At 53.2% G+C, this 7,817-nt stretch overlaps 1 long non-coding RNA gene across 2 annotated transcripts in view; it reads left to right on the forward strand.

Moving 5' to 3' along the window:
• LOC115947764 overlaps nt 1–7,293 on the forward strand; it is a 34,056-nt gene extending 26,763 nt beyond the window's left edge. For both annotated transcript variants that reach the window (XR_004081618.1, XR_004081619.1), the window contains exon 3: nt 6,646–7,293. This is a non-coding gene — a long non-coding RNA (uncharacterized LOC115947764). The remainder of the gene's footprint in view (nt 1–6,645) is intronic.
• The last annotated feature ends 524 nt before the right edge of the window (nt 7,294–7,817 follow it).

A 7,817-nucleotide genomic window follows, 5' to 3' on the forward strand; every position in this document is an offset into this window, starting at 1 on the left:
GTTGAAATATTTAACATCTCCTACAAGTGACACGGTCCCAAAAGATTTCTTTGGCCGGGACAGGCATCAAAATAGGGTTTAGTGGAAATGTTCAGCTCTGCAGCAGGTGCTGCTTTGCTTCTATTTGTAGACTAGAAACTCAGAGCAGAGCCTCGTAACAGCGCTGCTTTTGATGGAGATGGGTCAAGGAGAAAGGAACCTGGATGTGAGCCAAGGGCAGGAATCTGGGGCGAGGTTGAATCGGGACGGAGTGCCAGCGCTTTGGACCGTCACTTGGGCAGGACTCACTGTTCTTGCCATATCCTCCCTGGAAACGCTTCAGCTTCCAGCACAGCAGCTGAGGCCAGCCTGATCCAAAGGACACCCTGAATCCCATCTGCTCTCCCCACACCACCCATTCCTAGTGGGTGGGAATTTGCAGTGAGAGCATCAAACAGCCCCTCTGCCTGGGTTTGTTCATGGAGGGGCCTGTGTCAGAATACCAGGGGATGGAGTACATCCCTCTTCTTCCTCTCCCACGAAGGCACATCTCATTTTTGCATCATGCTGTCACAAGGGCCAGCCAGCCTTAAAGCAACCCAGGACAAAGTCCTGTGCCTGAAGATTGAAATGTCTCTCTGCAGAGCAGGTAGCTCAGTGTACCTCCAGTGGCTGAAGAAGGGAAGCGGTTGCAAATGTACCATTTTGAGAGCAAGCTCTGAAACATCTCCCACGTTGCCTGCCTGTCTCCAGAGCCCCACACAGCTGCTCTGTGGGTGGAAGCTCTGTTTTTCGTGTGCCCCCGTGAACTTTATTTTTTGCTATTTTTCTTTGAATGCTGCTTAGATGAATCCTCTTCAGTGCCTACAGCTTATTCCAGGGCTTTACTGAGGATCTGGCCAGCACTTGTAGCCTTACTGCAGGGCATGGTTCTTGAAGAAACCAAATGGGTACAGCATCTTTTTAGTCTAGTGACTGTAAGGCCAAACAGCCCAAATCCCAGCCTGCAGCCGTGCTGTGCAGGTAATTCCTGTGCCCCATTGGAGAACAAGAGCTCCCCTTGAAATCCCAGAGCCTTGGATGTGGCAGCGGGAACGTGGGCAGGAACATGTGGGTGTTGGCATGTGCAGGCAGGAACACGTGTGTGCCAGGGCAAGCGTGCCCATGTCTGCAGGCACAGGCCCACGTCTGTCTCTGCACCAGCCTCACGGGAATCTTCCCCACACCTGCCTCAAATGAGGGTCTAGGAGCGTGGGGCTGATGGTAAATTAACCAGTGGTAAATGGAGGGAAGCACAGTAGATGGGTTTAATGGAGAGATCCATTTGGGATGCAGCAAGGGAAGGTTTCCTGATGGAACAAACAGAAGGAGCTAGAAAAGGGAGCAGAGTGGTGGATACGGGTGTGAGATCAAAGGCTGTGACAGGGCCAAGAGCGATGAGAAGTGGGAGCCAGGAGCAGTTTGTGTTCCTGGGTGTAGAGCAATGCTGAGGAGAGTGAAGGAAAAACACTGGCTGCTCTGAACAAAAGCCACTGAATGGGGAGATGGGAATGGCACGGAGGGGACAAAGCAGGAGTCACAGAGCAACCAGCACCAAGCACGGGCGTGGGTGGCTTTCCATGCTGGGTGGAAGATGGGCTGGAGAAGGGGGCTTGCACCCAGTGAGGATGTGCAAGGTGGTCATGGCCCATGACAGGGAGTCAGCAGAGTGCCACAAGTTTGGGGCACAGAGTGGCTTTGGGAAAAAGAAGATGTCACAGTGACAAGGTGGGTGTTCCCCCAAAGGTGGCCAGTGTTTCCAGGATAGGGGAAAGGAGCTCTACAACTGGGTTGGGAAGAGCTGAGTCATTTCTCCAAATACCATATTAGGCCAATGCTGGAATTTGAGCACAAGCTGGGCAGTAACACAAGCCTGGACTGGAATGCCTGCACAGCATCCCTGACCTGCACTGGGCCTGCAGCTCACCCTGCAGCACCAGGACTCTGCAGGGTCCAAGGGGAAGGGAAGGGCTTTGGCTGTTGAATTTGGATTCTCCTTTCACCCACCCAAGCATCCACCTTCACTGCACAGGCAGCTGAGACTCAAGGACAGTTTGGGCCCTTGCTATCATTGCTGTTGTTCAGAGCCTTTTCTTACAATGCCCTGGCACCTCCTTACATGATTCTGGTTTTTGTGATTGATGACAAGCAAAACTCTTGTCCAAAAGGCCGTAATGTTTGCTTGCAACCTCATTGCTATAGTAACAGAGGTCCTCAGGACACCTCTGAAGTAGGTCACCACGGACCCCGTTTTGCTGTGACTCCCAGTGCAGCACAGCTCCAGAAACAGAGTGCACCACCACAGTCCAGCTGGGCATCGCCCTGGCGCAGCCCAGACCCCCTCAGAGAAGGCCAGGCTGGAGAAATGCCCTCCAGTGTCAGCACCCAAGGGTACAAAGGGCTGTCCTGCACCTGGTCACAGGGAACTTCTGTTCCTCATGCAGCCCAGTGCCAGCTAATGGTGTTCCCCAAGTCAGGGCTCACTTCCAGCCTCCTGTCTCCCCATCCCCCACCTCCTTGCTGCCTCCCTCCCCCCTTTCCCCCAGTGCCTCTCCTCCTGCTTTGCATAATTTTCCATTTTCAGTGTCCCCTTTTCTTTTTCTCCTCTCCATATGGTGCGTCCCCCTCTCTGCCTGGCGCAGGAGCCATCCTTAACAAGCTCGGCAAAGCCCTCTCTCAGGGGCTGCACATGAAAGATGCTCTGTAAAAACAGAGGCTGGGATGGAGCTCCCCCTTTTTTCCCCCCTTGATTTATATGGGGCTGGGATGTGGGAACGTTTCTGGGTCGCATTTTAGAGCCGCCGGGTGCTTGTGCCTGTTCTCTCCAGCCATTCAGTGCAGACCCCTAAGGCCAGCTCGTCCTCAGCCTTTGATCTGCAATGCAGAAAGAGCATCCAGGGCAAGTTTGTGCCTCTCATCCAGCCCCTGCCCTCATTTTGGCTGGCAGGGAGGGATGCCCTGTCCCACCACACTGGGGAGAGGCCATGCCCTTTCCTCTCAGTGTCCGGTGGCCTTTTCCAGCTGGCTACTTTGGCTCCCTCCCACATCCCTGGCACCATGAGGACCTTCCCACTCACGAGGTCCAAGACACTGGGTGGTGGTGAAGCAGCAGGTCGTGGGATTTGTGATACACGGCAATTCTGCACGTCTAACCCACCCCTGCCCCTCTCCAGCTCCACTGCAGATACTGGCCAGTGAGCACCCAGGGGTGCCTGGAGGGTGCTGGGGCTGAGCAAAGGGTGCTGGGGCTGGCAGCGCCTGCCCAGCATTTGATGGGTTAAGCCAGTCTCTAGCTAATTTCTCCCAGCGGCTCCCCTCCTCCTCCTCGTACTTCTGTATGCAGCAGGCAGGGCCTCAGCGCAGGTTCCTGCACTGAGCTGTTGCCAGGGGAGTAGTTAGGCGAGTCTGAGCTATGTGGGGAAAAGGCCCGGGCTGTCAAAGTGTCTGAGATGAACCATAGCCCGGTCCCCCTGCAGCTGGGCCCAAGCATGCATCAGCCCTTGTTTGGAGCCTGGGAATGGCAAAGCCCAGGGAGGTTCAAGGGCAAACTTGCTATTCATTAGTCAGGGGTCCTTGACGTTCCCACTCTCTGTCTCCCTTCTTCTTCTTCTTCTTCTCTTTTCTGTCCCTCTTTTGACAGATTCCTGGGTGCTTTTGGGGAAAACTCCCCTCCTCCTCCTCGCCCCAGCAAAAGCCCTCCACATAAACTTCCCCAGGAGACAAGGCAGGAGGACAATAACGTCAGGGCCGTGATGCAAACGAGAGCCAGCGGAGCAGCCGCATCCCCCGGGTGTCCTTTCTGCCCGGCCCTTCCCGCGCTGCTGCGGGAGGCTCAGCCGCCGCATTCATTTCGCTCATCTTGCCCATCTCCGATGTTTTATTATCTTGATGCTTGCAGGAAATTGTAACTTGAGATAAGGAAAATGTCAGGCGCCTTCTCCTCTCTCCTGTAGCCCAAAGCAGCGCCAAGTTGCTCCGTAGGAAATGTAAATGCTTGCCCAGGTGCAGAGGATGAGCACGAGATGGAGGGAGCCTCGAGAGGCCGCGCGAGCATCTCCGTCAGGAGATAAAACTCGCGGCGTAGGCGGAACACGGAGCCTCCCTCCCGCCCCGCTGAACAGAATATTTCATAGCTCTTAGAAGCCGAAGCTCCCTTGTAATTATCCAAAGCAAACAGCACGTGTTATTAGTTTAAAATGATTTTTTTTTTCCCCTCCCCGGGCCCCTGTAGCAGAATGGAGGTGTAATTGTGCTAAGGAGTTAGCAGGGGAGAGCACAGCTTTTGGTCACATTCAAGTTGGAGGGCTTGAGCCAGGGAGGCTGGTATGAAAGGCTGGTATTTGCATAAGCAGCGTGCATCCCTACAAAAAAGAAAGATATCAGGGGCTTGCAAAATTCAATCAAGGCTGGGAGGGAAGAAAAAAAAAAAGGGGGGGGGGTGGAAGGGAGGAGGGAAAAAAATTGACAGTGAAAAAGGTTTTTCTGAGTAACACCCTGTCGAGATTAAATTGTCCAGAAAGTTTCTCCGTGTGAGCCGGTGAAGCGGAGGCTGGGCTGAGGGCAGGGGAGGAGCGGGGTCCCTCCTTCCTGGCCTCAATAGGGGACAGGAATCTGATTAGGCAGAGCGTTCTGCATCCATTTACCATTATTTGAAGGGTTTTTTTTTTTCTCTTCCCACCGCCCAGAATTGCTGTGGCAGGGCAGTTTATCAGCATATAAACCTCAGGGCTGGCTTTGTAAGGGCACAAGGAGGCACAGGAGCAAGTGTTGGGGCAGAGGCAGAGCTATAATTTCAATTGTTTATTCAGCTTAAAAAAAAAAAGAAAGGACAATAAATCCACACACAGAGCAATGTTTTCCCTGTGCAGGGCACTGGGGAGGGAAGGCAGTGTTGGGGTTGGAACTGGGTCCTGGTGGAGCCTTATTTTTGCAGGCACCCTCAGTGCAAGGCTGAACTTTGCCCAGAGAGAAAGTGCATGCAGGAGATTTGAGTTTTCCTGAAACTTATGTGGAACCATTTGGGTTGGTCCAGCCCCTCCTGCCCTCAGTTACTGAGTGCCAGAAGTTTCAAGCCCACCAGGCAGGCGGTGGGTGATTTCCAGGCTGGGTTGATGTCTGATATCAACAAGCATCCCCTCTATCGACACTACAGAGGAGCTTCTCTGTAGGCCAAAGCAAGCTCAGCCTGTCCCTGCCAGGACAGGAGACTTTACCTGCCAGGTAAAGGCTTTTCCCTGGTGAGAACAAGGGTTCAGCTGCCTCCTCCTCTCCTGGGCTTGTGAAAGCACCCACCATCATTCAGATCTCATCTGTCCTGACCTCAACATCCTTTCCAGGCTTGGGGAAACGTTTGGGATGACTCCTAATCTCACATAGGATAAAGAAGTGCAGAGCCTTGGCTTTTTGCAGCCTGGATCTCCCTAAACACATGCAGCATGGGGTCTGTCCTCTCAGCGCCCAGAGACAGACACAGGCCATGGTCCTTCTCTAAATCCAAGCACAAGGGGTGGGTTTGGTCTCTGCCTCTTCAGTTTTAGGCTTGCTTCAAAGTTGCAGAAGGGAAGGGATTTTCCTTGGATTTCCATCAAGTGCTTTATGAATATTGCAATAAAGGGGTTACAGAAGATCTATTTTTAAGAGAGAGAAAAAATACCCATGAAAATTGCAGCCTGGACCCCAGAGTGTAGAGTATTTGCACAGTTCAAAGAGTTACGGTGGTTCATCCAGTCACAGCCTGGGAACGTCGCGGTGCGACCTACAGCAGATCACATGCCGGCTACTCCCAGGGCGGCTCATTAGAGAGCCACACACAAGATTTATCTCTTAAAATGGGCTTGCAAATATTTTATAAAATTTGCAATATTTTATAAAATTACAATTTGGTGCAATAAAAAGAATAAATTAGCCAGCTGATGGTTCCTTTTGCAAGTGTACTCAAGGATTTGTTATATTAGTCTTTACTCCTTCCAATGTAAGAGTTTGTGGGCAAAGCAAAGGGAAGATAGGAAAAGGATGGGACTGGTTTGGGGGCTAGGGAATACACACTCAACATGGATAAAGTGTAAAGGAAATAGATGAAAAAAATCAGGAAAAAGGGAGGAGAATGTGCTGCAAGGTGTGAGATGTGTGGGGCAAAGCACGGGAAGCGTGGGGAAAGCCAAGAAGGGGACTTGGGCTGAGTGTCACAGCTTCGGCTCCAGCTCGGTGGCTTGGTATCACTTTCTCCAGTCAGGCAAGGGCGCCGAGGGCAGGGAAAGTTAACACGAAGATTAAAACATCAGAGGGCTGTGCCTTTAGTGGCTGTGACATGCAGAGTAATCCCATGCCCCAAAGCCTAGGGAGGAAGGACAAGCCGTGAGCCCTCCCCTGGCTGGTGGTGTGCGGGGCAGGCAGAGGTAGGGGATTGAGAAGGGTGCAGGGGAAGCTTGGCATCTTGGGGACTACAGTTTTCCCAGTAAGGAAGAGGGTAAGGTGGTCCAGAGCCATGAGAAACGTGTGGTGGGGGGGGAAAGAGGATTGGAGTTCTGGTCCACCACGGACAAGTTGGTCTGTTCTCAGCCAAGCGCTACTGGACCATTTCTCTGACAAACATTCATAACCACTCCATTTTTTTTCTTTCCTTCCTAGATGCCAGTGAGTGGACAAGGAACTTTTGAAGCCTGTGAGTTCCTTCTTCCAGTTGGCTACCACCTGCCCAGACTTGCCATCTGACTTCTCCGAGTTTCTCCAGGAGAGTCCCAACCTGCTTCTCCATTGGCCCCAGAGAGGAGACAGCTTTGTCTTGTGAACACTGTGGATTTCTGCGTCACTTCGAAACACAGCGGTGCAGCCATGGGGAGGGAGCCAGGGCAACACAGGGAGCCAAGGGATCATCCCACATCACTCCTGTATGTTGCCTTCAGTGCCCTCAATACCCCAGAGCAGGACCAAAGCGCTTAGGCAGAGAGACCTGAGCCAGTCACTGTCTCACCTGGTGAAATACCAGATGTGTGAAGTTTGGAGGGAGCTTTTAGCCCCTGGCTTTGCTCATGGAGCAGAGCTTGGCCCTTGCTGCTCTTGATCCCTGGGTCTGTGGAGCTGTGGGAGTGCAGCCTTCCCGAAGGCACTGTGCTTGGGGCCCAGAGGACCATGAGCTTTTCCAGGCCAGCCAGCCCTTCTGCTGTTGTACTGCACCCTCTCTGTTCCTGTAAGAGAAATGTACTGCCTGTAATTCTCTCCCATTGAAATCCTCCCAACCCTATGCACTGTTGAAAATAAACTCACTCTTTTGCAAAAGCGAGCGTGTGATTTGGTGCAGTCTCGAGACGGAGGAGGCAATGGGCACAAAATAAACCCAGGCAAATCAAGAGGGAAGGGGGAGCAGCGGAGGGCCAGGCAGCCGGGCTGCGCCGTGCCCCGCATCAGGCACATTTCCCTGAAAGCCCGAGCGAATCCCTCGCCGCTCAATGATCTTTATTTGGTCTGAACCCCGTCTGGGAAGTAACCGCTAAACCCAGTGCAAACAGACCCCCGTGAAAGAATATAATGAATATGTCTCTCAAATGATTTGGAGCCCTTCTGCCTGCAGAGCAGGGTTCCCCATTGTGCCCCGCTCCCGGCGTGCTCGGGGCAGGCTGCGCGAGGTGGCCGCTTTCCCAGCTGAAATCCGAAAAAAGCAAACAATGGGTCAAGGCCGGCATTGTGCGAGCCCAGGCAGGCAGAAGGAGCGCAGCCCGGCATGGCCAAGTTCAAGGCTGGGCAGGGGGCCGGGCGCGGGGATGCTAATGGGGGCTGCGCGGGGGCTGCGGAGCAGGGGGGCC

Source organism: Geospiza fortis, unplaced genomic scaffold (assembly GCF_000277835.1).
Source record: "Geospiza fortis unplaced genomic scaffold, GeoFor_1.0 scaffold171, whole genome shotgun sequence".
Taxonomy (NCBI): domain Eukaryota; kingdom Metazoa; phylum Chordata; class Aves; order Passeriformes; family Thraupidae; genus Geospiza; species Geospiza fortis.